We start from the raw sequence: 13,549 nt of genomic DNA on the forward strand, positions 1-13,549 counted from the left end.
TTGTAATGAAATTTTTCATTATGTTTTCATTATGAATAATAACTAGTTTCTTTGTAGTTGCTTCTTAGAAGCCTAGAGCAGAAATATATTTCTTTTTGATTTATTTCACTTTATACCATAAACATTTCAATTTTACCACCCAGTTTTCTAAGTTGAATTATGTGTACCAATCATTATGCAATATGAAGATACAGGCTAAGAGCTTGGAAATGAGGGTTTTAGACCAGGTCTCTTTGACCTTGAAGAAGACTAATAACTACTCTGGATTCCTCTAGTATGAAAAACTCTATATAAATATGAGTGCTGTTATTAGTAGTATGTATTTGTAAAGTGAAAGTGTTGAGCTAAATGATTTCTGAGATCCTTTCTCTCTCAAAGTCTATGACCATTTACTCAAATATAAATAGTACTGTTTTCCATTATTTCAATTAGTTGCAAACATGAGCATGCACAAGAACAATTACCTTATACAAATCACTAAACAGACAATATATTCCATATCAATATTCAGAGAATATTCAGATATTAATATTCAACATGAGTGCAGAATCTGACTTGGATTTCTTTTTGATTATAACAAGATGAAGGATATTTCCATAGGTCATTTGAAAGGTAATTTTCCCTAGATTTTCAATAAAGGCATGAATTTTACCCATGGTTTGAACTCTAGGCCAACTCTCTGTAGGTAAAATTGATTTTCAAAAAGAAAAATCTTTAAATTCTTGATTTTATAAAGTTAAGTTTTTGTTGATGGGTTTTCCCTATATTTATTAATTAAACCTATACCATCAGATTAGTGGTTTGCAAACTCTTGAAAACTCGAAAAGCCCTTCCTTAAACAAACTGAAGTTATACAAAAGGATGGTAATACAATGTATGTGAGACAGACCGCCACACACCCCAGATAAATTTACAGTTTGTAAACCGTGACTTTTCCAAAGTTCATCAATAGATGGGGTCAGTGATACTGCAGCAGGAGGGTATTTGTAGGAACCATCTTCCCCAGCGCCTTCTCTGAATTCTTCCTCCCTCTGCAAGACAGAGGGCAGATGACGCACCTCCTGCCCCTTCACATTAAGGGAAGCTATGAAAGCTTCAGGGGAATTACTTAGAGAGCTTGACCTTGTGTTCTCCGTAATTTTGCAGGGTACGGGAACTAATGTCTGACTCTCACCTGTGAAAATCAAAGCAGCTAAGAATTTGCATCTGCTTCTCAAACCAGACAACTGGAGAAGAAGATCTGACCACTGCCATCAACGACTGCTGCGCTGGGATTAGTCCCGAGTGAGTCTGAGGGTGGCACGGGAGTCTCCTATGGGAGAGCTGAGGCTCTGGGAAGAGTAGGACAGCAAAAGATCTCAGCAGAAATAACCTAGAGATCTACCACCAAATACGGAGAGCTGAAAAAATTAACGCAAATGTAACAGAGGAAGTAGAGTCAGAAATAGTGCCAATCCTATCATCAGAGGTACTGCAAAGAACCTGTGAAGAATCTACAAAGATACCCCAGGAGAGAAAAAGTCAGACTTAATTTTTATCAAAGCCAACTAAGAACTTCAGTTTTAACCATCTTTAAAACCAGATTCATCAGTTCTGCCATTATTTTAAATGTCACATTCTAAAAACATGAATTGCAACTGTGTTTGCAACTTAAAGTGGTATTAGGATTAACCTATTCATTTTCAGGAAGAGAACAGAAAAGGCATGAGGTCAGCTAGAACTGCTATGGAAGGGCAGAAGAAGAAGGCGTCTCCCTGAAGCAAGCTCCCTGAAGCAAGACCATGGAGGAGTAAAGTAAAATCGCATTTTGGTTATTCATGAGCTGTGCTTGCCCTGGGCCCCGCCCACTGCCTCAATCCCACTCCTCTCCATACAATTCCCCCCAAAACCTCACCCCTCACCACGGATAATTTGAAAACCACGTCGTGTATCTTCACTACAAGAGAAGATGTTCTACTATCCAAAGTTAGTCAAATCCATCCTTACGTGATGGCCCAATATGTAAAATGTTACTGATACAGAATTTTTCAATACAGGTATTAACTCAATAGTTAAATTTAAATTCATGTCTAGAGACACAAACTGAATTTCTAAATAATCGAAGAGTCTGAGTCCAGGCAAGTTTCCCATGACTTGGAAGTATGGCATAAGAGAATACCCCCAAACGAGGCCATTTACCCTCAGCAAAATCTAGTAAAAGAAAAAAACATGGCAAGGCAAAGACACTGGCCCTCAGATGGGATGCAGATGAACATAGGGATTTACCGGGAGAAGATATACTACATACAAATACAAATGTGAAGAATAAAGACTTAAAACCAGAAACAAAACAAATTAAAACAAGAAAAACTCAAAGATTATTTAAGATAGAGAATGATTTGTAGGCTTTAACTAATGGAATTGCCTTTACTAGTCATAACTGTGAAACATTTAATTCCATTTTAATAAGGTAAGGAACCCTCAGAACTAGCAGCCAAGGATATCTTGAGGAATAAAAAAGAAAATATACAGAAGAGAACACCATAAACTCAAATTCTGATTTATATTTGGTCTCCCCAGACATTTTTAAGAACACATTTAGGAAGTATTTAATGGAAATTGATGAGAAATTAAGGTTTATTTTATAGTGGTTAATTGAATATGTACTTCTCAATTTTGCCCCGGAAAGCTTCAGTTAAATAGATTATCTGTAATTGTATTCAGAATTAGAGAAATTAGAGCAATGACACAATTAATGAATTCTGCACCTGACTTCAAATTCAAAATGAGGTGAATAATATATTTTAATTAATTTAAAAAATAAAGACATTTGAGTTGTCTTTGCACAAAATGAAGTACTTTATACTAAACCAAATTATTGAGATGCATTACTCTTCTATTTAAATGCAATCTCAATATTATTTCTAAATTTTTCCTCCAAAAACACTTGCAAATAAAAGAGAGAAAGGGAGAAAAGGAAAAAAAAAAACCAAGAGAATAAAAAATGATTTTGCAATTCACTTGAAAACATATTCTATGGTAAGTCAGTTAGGGCTTTGATATAACCAACAAGATATAACCAAGAAGAGATGGAAGTTCAAAAGCTCACAAGGATAGAATTGGAGGTCAAGATCATTTATATGTGAACTAATTATTTATGCGTGAACTTAGACTCTTTGGATGTTGTCTGGTTTGTAAGCTCCAAGACCAGCACCGGGTAAGCTGTCAACAACTGCATCAGTGTTACCAAAAACAGTTATCAAAATTGACTGAGCTCGTTTATTAGGTAAGCTGCTGTGTGGAACACACACACCCACACATTGACAACTGCGCACATGCGCACTTATCCACACAGACTCCCACGCACGACAGGCTGTCCTGTGATGACAGCTGTGTCCACTGCAGGAAGGGGCTTCACCTGTCTTCCGATAGTTCCGGTTCAGAAGGAAGATTCCACTTCTGTATTTAATCTTGCCCTGTATTAATTTTAATTCCATATTTTTTAATAATTTTATTTTTAGTTACAGTTGATATACACTCTTATATTAGTTTCAGGTATACAACACAGTGATTAGATATTTATACATCTTAAGAGGAATAATTCCATATTTTTGAAGGAAACAATAGTAATGTAGTTGCAATTTACTTACACTTAACTAATGAAAATGTTATTTTAAATAATTCTTCTAGATATGTAAGAAACTAAGAATTTTCTCGCTTTTTAATAAATTGAAATTATGCTTTGGTATAAGAAGAATGCCAACTTGAATTGCAAAGGTATGCACTCAAGTCTAAATTGAACGGTAAGGCAGTTCCAACAGAGCATCTGTATGTTCTAGGACATCACTGCTGCCAAAGAGTTTATCCTCTGTTAGGTTATCTGAGGATAATGCACACTTTAAAATTGTTGGAACAGATATTGAGACTATAGATTTTAGTGCTTACCAAAGATGTTACAATGTAGCTGGTAAATAACATGCACTTTAAATGGGTAAAATGTTCGCGCATGATGCACTCTGATGAGCTTGCAGCCCCTGTGGAGACATTGCAATCTGCTGTGCAACGCTGGGTTGGTATTTGCAAGGGAGATTTTTAGTCTCTTTTAAAAAATGTTAATTTTACAAACCCAAAGAGGCCTGAATTCAAACACTAAGGACATAAAAATAATGATTCTGTTTACAAGTTTTAGCCATGAATTTCTAAATACAATCCAAATACATCTGTTTTCTAAAGGATATAAAGGTGTTTCCATTCTTTTATATGCTTATTAAGTTGCAATAGCAAGAGAGTGGCATGGTTGGCTACGCTCAGCCATTAAGTCATCATTTCTGGTACAGAATACGTTTAAGACAAATCTTCCTGCCACAGACTTAATCTATCTTTGAGAACACTTGAACTTTGAGGTCACAGACTGGTACCCTGTATGCCAAATGCATTTCCAGACAGAATTTCAGTGGCCTCCATGGTGATAAACTAATTTATTGGTAGCCAACATTTAAAAATTAGGAAATCTTGCACAAAATTTTAGATTCCATACTCTGAAAAATTGGGGCCGTCTGGCAATATGTGAACTTGCATTATTTTCTAGAATAAGCAGCAGAAGGTGAGCAGCGGCTCTCCTTTCACAGGTAATTCGCTCTCCTGTGCACCATAGTCACCGCCACTCCCTATCGCCTTGCAGCTATGAAGGTGATCAGCAGTCTAATTATTAAAGTCTCAGGTGTCGTCTTTTTTTTTTTTACCTTAAAACCTTCCCACTGTACCCATTTATATTACTGCCTGCTCCCTATGAGGGGTATCTAAGACTCCTGTTTTCTTTATTCAATTTCTTCACATGCAATCCATAGGACCTTCTCTAGGTCCACTTAATATTTTTTACTACTCACTCAAAAATTGGACACATTGACTGACCTGCATTATAACATATTTTACAGTACATATTTTCTCTCTCCCCCAATAAACTGTAAGCATAACAACAAGAGGGATATGCCTCGTCAGGTATTTGTATTCCAACTTTCATACTATGTCCAAAATATATTTAATTTTTAATGAATGTTTTGATGGTACTGTCATTGGTGGTGATGTTATCGGTGAAACTCAAACTTTTGGTCACTCATAATCTCCACCCACCTCCACAGTGTCTCGGGCTGACAGGACTGCCAGTGCTACCTAGAAACGCGGGGAGTCCAGAGAGGAGGAAAGCAGGGTGGAACAACGCTCATTTGAGAATAGAAAATATACTTAAACTATACAAAGCATTACAATGTTTAAAATACTCAGCCTATTTCCAGTGCCTAAAATAATATTGACGTTCTATGCAGACATTTCCACAGAAAATCTGATTTGGATTTCCACATACTGCTGGGTTCAGAGTTAATGGTACCAGATTTGCCCTCAACTCCAAATAACAGGCAACACATATGAGGCATATGTCTTAAGATACTAAACAGGCAGCATAGGTTTGAGATACCTGAGAAAAAAGACTCAAAATGGAACTCCACACATACTCTGTTTCTCTGCCTGGGAGCACTTCCTGCTATGGAGGAGGGGGCAGAACCCCCGAAAACAACCAATTTTCTGTACAGAGGAAGCAGAAATCAGAGGTCATGACCTTAGGGGCAGGTGGTAAGCCAACCCGGAGGTCATGGAAATGAGAGATCAATAAAAGAGCTAAGATAATAAACTTGCCACACATCTGTGAGACCATAAAGTATATATGCGTGTGGGCAATTCAAAAGCCCAACGAGAAGTAAAAGCCAGAGGAGACTTGAGAACTGTCAGACTTTCAACATGTTCCTCAGCTCACACACAGCCTGGGTTGTGGGAAGAAAAAAAAGACCTTACGAACTTAAGGTGTTTAAACATTCATAACCTCTGCCCAGGTCAGTGGCTGAGCACTCAACCGGCAGATGCAGAAACATCTCGAGGAAGGCAGAGGAAAAAGTTGGGCAGAGATATCAGTGCGTATACACCACTCTAGGGATATAGATTCTGCCTTTTCGTTAAGAACAGTTAATTAAAAAAAAAAAAAAAAAAAAACACTTTCAGAGAAATAAAAACAGAATCCAGAGTTGCTGCAACATACAATGTACAGTGTCTATTTTCAATGAAAATGTAGTAAGTGTGACTCATATACAGGAAACAAAACTTACCTAGAAACTGATCTGATACCTGCTTCCTCAGCTCAGTGAAACCACTTTGGATGAGAACTCGACACACCAGCTACTCGAAAAACGAACAGGCTACCCCTGAGTCAACAAACAGGGGATATCAATAGAGAAATTGAAACCATGCAAAGAACCAAATGAAAATTCAAGAGAGTAAAAGTAAAATAACAGAAGTGAGAGTTTCAGTAGATGGGCCCAAGGACAGATTTGAGATGACAGAGGTGAGAAACAGGAACTCACACAGAAATCATTAAAATCATCCAATCCTCAAGCTGTGAAAGGACCTTGAAAGCAGCAGGAGAAAAGCACCATATACCACACAGAGAGGAATAATTATATACCCTTTTGAACTATTTAAAAAAAATAATAGTTAAAACATTCCTAGAAATTTGTAAAAAATCTGTCAAAATATAGATTTGTGTGTATATAATTTTTTCCTTCTCTTGTGCTGTTTAATAATCATGAGACTATTTAAACGCAGCTATAAAATAGTGCTGCCAGACTCATCACACTGGGAAACTGGCTATCTTGTTGTGACTGGTATTTCAGTAAGTAGTGCTTTTAATACATACAGTATTTTCAGTAAGGATAGTATTTCAGTAAATGATACTGGAACAATTAGAGATTCATATTCAAAAACAAAACAAACTAACCTTAGGATTAACTTTGGGACCCAACCAAAAATTTTCTAAAAATAGATCATAGACCTACTTGTAAAGCCTAAAACTATAAAACTTGTAGGAAAAATAATAGAAAACTATGCAACTGGGTTAGGCAAAGATTTCTCAGATAGTACACAAAAAACAGGATTTTAAAAAATAATTGATAACTTGAACTTTATCAAAACTGAATTTTTTTGCACTTGCAAAGGCACCATTAACAAAATGAAAAGGTGAGCCACAGACTTAAAGTAAATATGTTCAAAATACATATTTAATATATCAATTTATCCCCCCAATAAAGAGAACGCATGCAGCTGAGTAGTAAAAAGATCAATAGTCCCATTAAAAAATGGACAAATGATTTGAATACACATAGCATCAAAGAAAGTATACAAACAGCAAGAAGCACACAAACTATGTTCAGTATCACTAATGATTAGGGAAATGTGAATTAAAATCATAATAAAATATCACTATAACCCACTAGAATGGCTAAAATTAAAAAGACTAACATTGTCAACTATTGGTGAACATAACTTTTATACCTGTACAGCAATGTTCAGAAGGTAAAATGGTAGAGTCTCGTAGGAAAATAGTCTAGATTTGTTGTTCAAGGTTAAAAAACACCTAACATACAGCCTAGCAATTCCACTTCTAAGTATCTGCCCAAGAGAAATGAAAAGCGTATTTCCACTGGAAACAATCCAAATGGCCCTAATAGGTGAGTGTACAAAATGAGGGACCACCAAATAATGGAATACTACCACCATCCATAAAAAGTAATGAGGTACTGATACACATAACACCATGCAAGAATATCGAAATCATCATGTTAAGTGAGACAAAGTCAGACAAAAATGCTACATCCTGTATAATTCTGTTTTTATGAAATTTCTAGAAAAGGCAACATTATAGTAACCCAAGAAAATTCAGAGGTTATTTTTCACCACTGAGTTCAGAAGTGGGTGTGCTTTGTAAAGGGACATGAGGGAAGTCTTCATTTTGATTATAATATTCTAACTCTGGATAGCTGCATAACTGTGTAAATTTACTGTGCACTTAAGTTCATTGTATACTTAAAATGGATGATTTTTATGGCATATAAGTTATATTTCAATAAAACTTTAAAAATTCATATGAAACATATGAAAAAATTCTGAAGAATTCTGAACATAATAAAAGAGCTTCAAAATGCAGGTAGCAAAAAATGACAAATTCAAAGGGAGAGATAGACAAAACCACAGTGATAACTGGAGAGAGAGTAACACACGTTCTTCACACTGCTAGACCTGGTTGACCAAAGATCAGTAAGGATATACAAGATTTAATGGGAGAGGTACGTTTGTCAAACTTAAATTGTGCATTCAGGATCTGATCATTTCACTATCAGATTTACCTTAACAATGACAATAAACCTGAGCTATTCAGTAATGCCCAAAGGAAGAGGACCAAAAGAACTGGACAAAAATGATCAGTAACTAGGAAAGTAAATGATGGAAAGTCCATGTCACAAGGTAAAAAAAGAAGAGCGAATGAAATCCAGATAAGTACATGACACCTTTTGAGATAGTTTTCTTTGTAACAGCTGTGACATGTCCTTATAGTCTAAGGCACTCATGGCATTATCAAGATTTCTGTGAGAGAAAATGCTTACTTTGAAAAGATTACTAGAAAGATGTTTGACTCCAAAAGTAACCAAATCTTTGGTATTACAGAAAATACCATCAACTGTTTTATCAATTAATGTTAAATGGTAAGTGAAAACACATGCTTGAATCAATATAATAAACAAAGTATTAGTGTCCTTAACATGGAAAGAACTGAAAAAAAAATCGAGAATACAATGAGCAACCCCAATAAAACGGCAATAAAAATGATGCACGATCTTCAGTAGAAGAAAAACACAATTGCCCAGCAAGTACATGAAAAAGATAATTTAATTACTCTCGAGAGTAATCAAAAGTATAATTAAAATATGAGACAGTTTATGTTACATATTATCTACAGTATTTTTGGAAAAAGTACGTTTAAATGGACATTGTGTCAGCAGAGTTCTAGCAGGAAAATCATAGCATCCTGAAATCAAGTAATTGAAGAGAGATTAATAACCGTTGACAAAAGGTACCAGGAAGTTTAGAAACAATAACAAAGAAAAACCTCCCATGACAAGAATAGTGGGAGCCATTGCCTCATCTAGGCTACTAGGAACAAGGGAAGTGAGCAGTTGCTAAATCCCCAGGGAAGAGATAGTGCTGTGAGACACAGGCCAAAAGATAGAAAATATGGCCTTTACCCCACAGCCATTAGCAACTCTGCAGGGAGAGAAAAAGAGGAATAAATGCTCACCTCACTTTCTTTCTTCCCATTGATCGCCCGTTGGTGCTTACCTTTGGCCCTGTGATCTCCAGTGGGTGCTTACTTTTGGCCCAGCAGGTTGAACTCAACAAGAACCCAGAGAGGAATGAAGATCCACAGAGGTCAAACTTCCAGAACCCGAAATCTTGTGGAAACCAGTGGAAAGTAGACATGGAGGGGCGAACATCAGACTACCCACAAAGACACACTCCTGCAAGGAAGAGAGAGGACTGGTGTAACTTTCAAATTCCTAACAAGGTAATTCAACAATACACAGTAAAAGCCTCAAAAATATCATTCTCTTTGGCTTAGAATTTCTGTTCCTAGGAATTTATCCTAAGGAAAGAATGTGTACAACAACCCCTATGCACAATTATGCTGGTTATGGAACTGTTTATTATTAAATGTTTGGAATGATATTTCAACATTGAATATCATGCATGTTCTGTAGAAATAATTTAACAACATGAAAAACTATTTATAAAAATTGTTAAACTTAAGAAGCATGAAAAAAGTGGTCTATACAGTATATTGGCACCCTGTGGGTAGGAGCTTTGCTCACTTCTATATTTCCAGCACCTATAACAGTGTCTAGTATATGTGAATACATAAGCATAAGGAAAAATTAAAGAACATATCTCAAAATGTTGATCACGCCTCTTTCTGGGTGATAGAATTGAGGGTGATGTGTAATTGTTAATTTATGCTCTAACTTTAAATTATCTTTTATGATAAGAAAAAATATTTTTTAAAAAGAAGATATTTTCCAAGTTTTGAAGCAGCATTCTAGGGACCCTGCAAAAGCGTCCGAGGTCCTGTGAGGCCTGTCCTGTTTCACCCAACTGAGGTCACGCTCCCACTAGTGGGAAATCCCCTGGGGAAATGTAGAAAAGACCAAAATCTCAGAAAAAAGTAAAAAATCTTCTCCATCCTTCCAGCATTGTAACAGCAGGAGATTTTTACTAGTTTGGTAATTACAATTTCACAGTTCCCTGGGGCTCCAGTGAGTCATCCTTTGTGATGATGGGAGTCTTAGCCCTGAGTTTCTTTTGTATAAAAAGTACGAAATAGTTCACAAACTACCTTTCAGAGCAGTTAAATATTGTAATGGAACCATTATAATCGCTTTCAAGGACAAAGATTAAGAATTCTAAATGGTCCTAAAAGCCGAGTGCAAGTTCTGTATTTTCCAGATTTGGAAAATGAAGCTCAGGAACATCCAGATAGAACAAGAGGCTCAGCCTGCTGAATTCTGGCCTGGTGTATTACTATTTTTGGTATACAAAAACCAATTTCAATAAGACAGTTCAAATAGTCATCTTTGCCAATCTGACTGAAACAAAAGGGTTATGTAATAGAAAACTGAATTGAACTGGCTATTTAGAATTAACTTGCTCTATCCATATACTCTAATCAAATAAATTGGTATATTTTTTTAGATTGACAGTTTCAAACCATTCTTGGGAGCTTTGGGTTTCATTGAAGGTACCTGAGGGATCAGAAGGGAGGTGTACCAGTGTAGGTCCAATCAGGACACAGAAATCACACAGTGATTCAAGCAAGGGAAGCTTCAGATAACAAATTATTAAACTCTAAGATGTGAAAGGAACTCCAGAGGGTACTATCTTGCTGAAACAGACTACCTAAGGATGGAAAACTTCGTAAGAAGCTTCTCTCTCCAAGGCTGAGAATGAGACCTCCCTGGAAAAGGCATGGTGGCAGCCCACTGGGTGGTAGAAAGTTTGCTGGGATGTGGCTCCCAGAACTGGACCACAGTGTCTGAGCGAGCAGGAAGCACCTGGAGCACGGGTGTGCTGCCGCTGGTGGGGAAGCACTGCCGATCCATGGTGCAGCTACTGGAACCGGCAGGAGATGCTCTTTCCTCCCACATGTCCCTCCAGTTGCCCCCACTGAGAAAGCTGAACACTGTGCTCACTTTAAAGGAGAGAGTTTAAAGAACCCAATCCATTATCACAGAACAAGTATTAAGGGCAATTTTAGGCTGAGAGGCAATAAATTGATAGTGGGAAAAGAGGCCTAACAGGTCAGCCTATAGGTCCCTTTCCCCAATTCATCAATAGTGCATTTCCACTATTGGGTATTTAATAAATTATGATTTCCTACAAAACGTATTTGAAGCTTAAAAAAAAAAAAACACTGAGAGACATTACAGACTAAAAGACATAATGACATAAAAATCTCACTTGATCTAGCCAAAAGGCTGAGAAGTGATAATGACATAAAATTTCAACATTAGATTTAAAGAAAATCATTAACAAAATAAAAACATTAATGGTCTTTGCAAATTCTTAACAGTCCAGACTATAGGAAGAGAACTGCAAGAGGGAACTCCAGGAAACTAAAAGTACAAGTAATAAGTGATTTGTGCTTAAACTTTTGAAAAAATGAAGTACTGTACTGTGTCAAGTGAGTTAAGTATTTTAATGAAATTGATAAGTACATAGAAATCAAGCAAATAGAAAAGGACATCTGGTCCTTGGTTCAGTAGTAAATGATATTTATGTAGTCATAGTAAGCACCGATTGCAATGAATATTGTGCTACAATCCCATCAAATTATTGGGAAGAGAGAAAAAGAGAGAGAGCTTAGTAGATAAATATGACTGAATCAACCAGACCAAGGATTACATAATGCCAAGAATAGCTGAATAAATCAATAGTTGTATAACATTTCTCTTTGTTTTAGAAATATGAAAGAAAATACCAAATACCATAAGAAGTGAACAGAGGGTTGTAAATGCTTCTGGGGAGGGAAACTAGAAGTGTGAATGCAGGAAAATGCTATTTTTTATTGTAGTTTAGCTTTATTTGATTTTTAAATTATGCACAGGTTTTAATTTGACAATAGGACAAACCTTATATATAACATGATTTCTGCAATGCAAAAGTCATGGAGAAAACACTGAAAAAAATATCCTAAAATACTAACAGTGATTGCTTCTGGGTGGCATAATTCTGCATGGCCATTAACGGTATCTTTACACTTTTAACACTTCCCAATTTCCTAAAATGGGTATCATCAGAAAAAAATTTGTGATAGAGCAAGCCAGAGGTTAAGTGAAGTCATTAAATTTATGACAAAGGAAAGCAAGAAAGAATAAACTATGATAAAATGAGTGCGGGAGTACCCTGGCTGGTGTGGCTCAGTTGGAGCGTTGTTCCTTATTAGAAGGGTTGTGGGTTTGATTCCTGGTCAGGGCACATGCCTAGGTTGTGGGTTTGGCCTCCAGTCCAGGTGTGTGCGATCCCCAGACCGGTGCATATGGGAATCAACCCATCAGTGCTTCTCTCTCACATCAGTGTTTCTCTCTCTTCCTTCTCCCTTCCCTTCTTCTCTCTCTAAAATAAAATGAGTGAACACTTACCATACATACCATCAGGGAAGCAATATTTATTGAGCATTGTGAGGCTGGCACTACAGGTAGTAACAAAAAAATAATAAAACATTGCTCATGCCCTTGATACACTTGAAATTAAAGAAAAAAATAAATGGAGGAAATAAAAGTTAGATATTAGACTTTATTTTAATAAAAAATAAATAATAATTAAAAATCCCATTTAACTGGAAGTTCAAAGTTGAAAATACAAGATAATTCTTTCTCTTACTCCTGTTCCTAGTATCAAAAATAATTAGTTATAAATAGTTCTCATATAAAATTATAAAGATTACTATAAATTCCATAAAGGTATTATTTAATTCACAAAACACAATAGTTAATATTTTCCCCCAAAGTTTTATTTTATGGATTCTCAGGACATCTTCTTTTTCTAATACCAGTGGTAAATGCTTAAATTGGTTTCAAATACCAAGTCAAATACCATGCCTCTGTCAGGTCTGCCTTTAATTCAGATGTCAATTAACCAACATGCTAATTAAGTTTAAATGTCAGAGCTCCTTCTTTGCATGGGCCCTTTCTAGCAATACTCTCCATATTTTTGCAGGACTTGCAGAAATAGAACACTTTAACTAAAATTGGTTATGACTGCTAATTCTTTCCACTCCAAATAACCCTCCAACACACTTCTGCTTACGTAGGAGTGCCTATGAAATAGTAAGCTGGAAACAACTGAACTGGATTTAGGAAGTTCTGTACATATGGATTTTAGTCATGCCTGTGTATACTTGAGTTACTGTTAGCCTTCCTGGTGTAGGTATGGCTTCCCGGAAATTCCCACGGCCCACTGTTTTAACTCTTCCAGTGCTGAGGGACAAAGGTATAGAGCAGAGGTTTCCTGGTGCAATTAACATGTTCTACTGAAGGTATTTAGCACTAGAAGAATGAAGACAATGGAAAAAAAGTTTTGAAATATAAAGCATGAGAAGCTAGACTGCAGAAAAGCCCTCCAAATCGTACATCTCCTAAAT

This window comes from Desmodus rotundus, chromosome 1 (assembly GCF_022682495.2).
Source record: "Desmodus rotundus isolate HL8 chromosome 1, HLdesRot8A.1, whole genome shotgun sequence".
NCBI classification, from domain to species: Eukaryota; Metazoa; Chordata; class Mammalia; order Chiroptera; family Phyllostomidae; genus Desmodus; species Desmodus rotundus.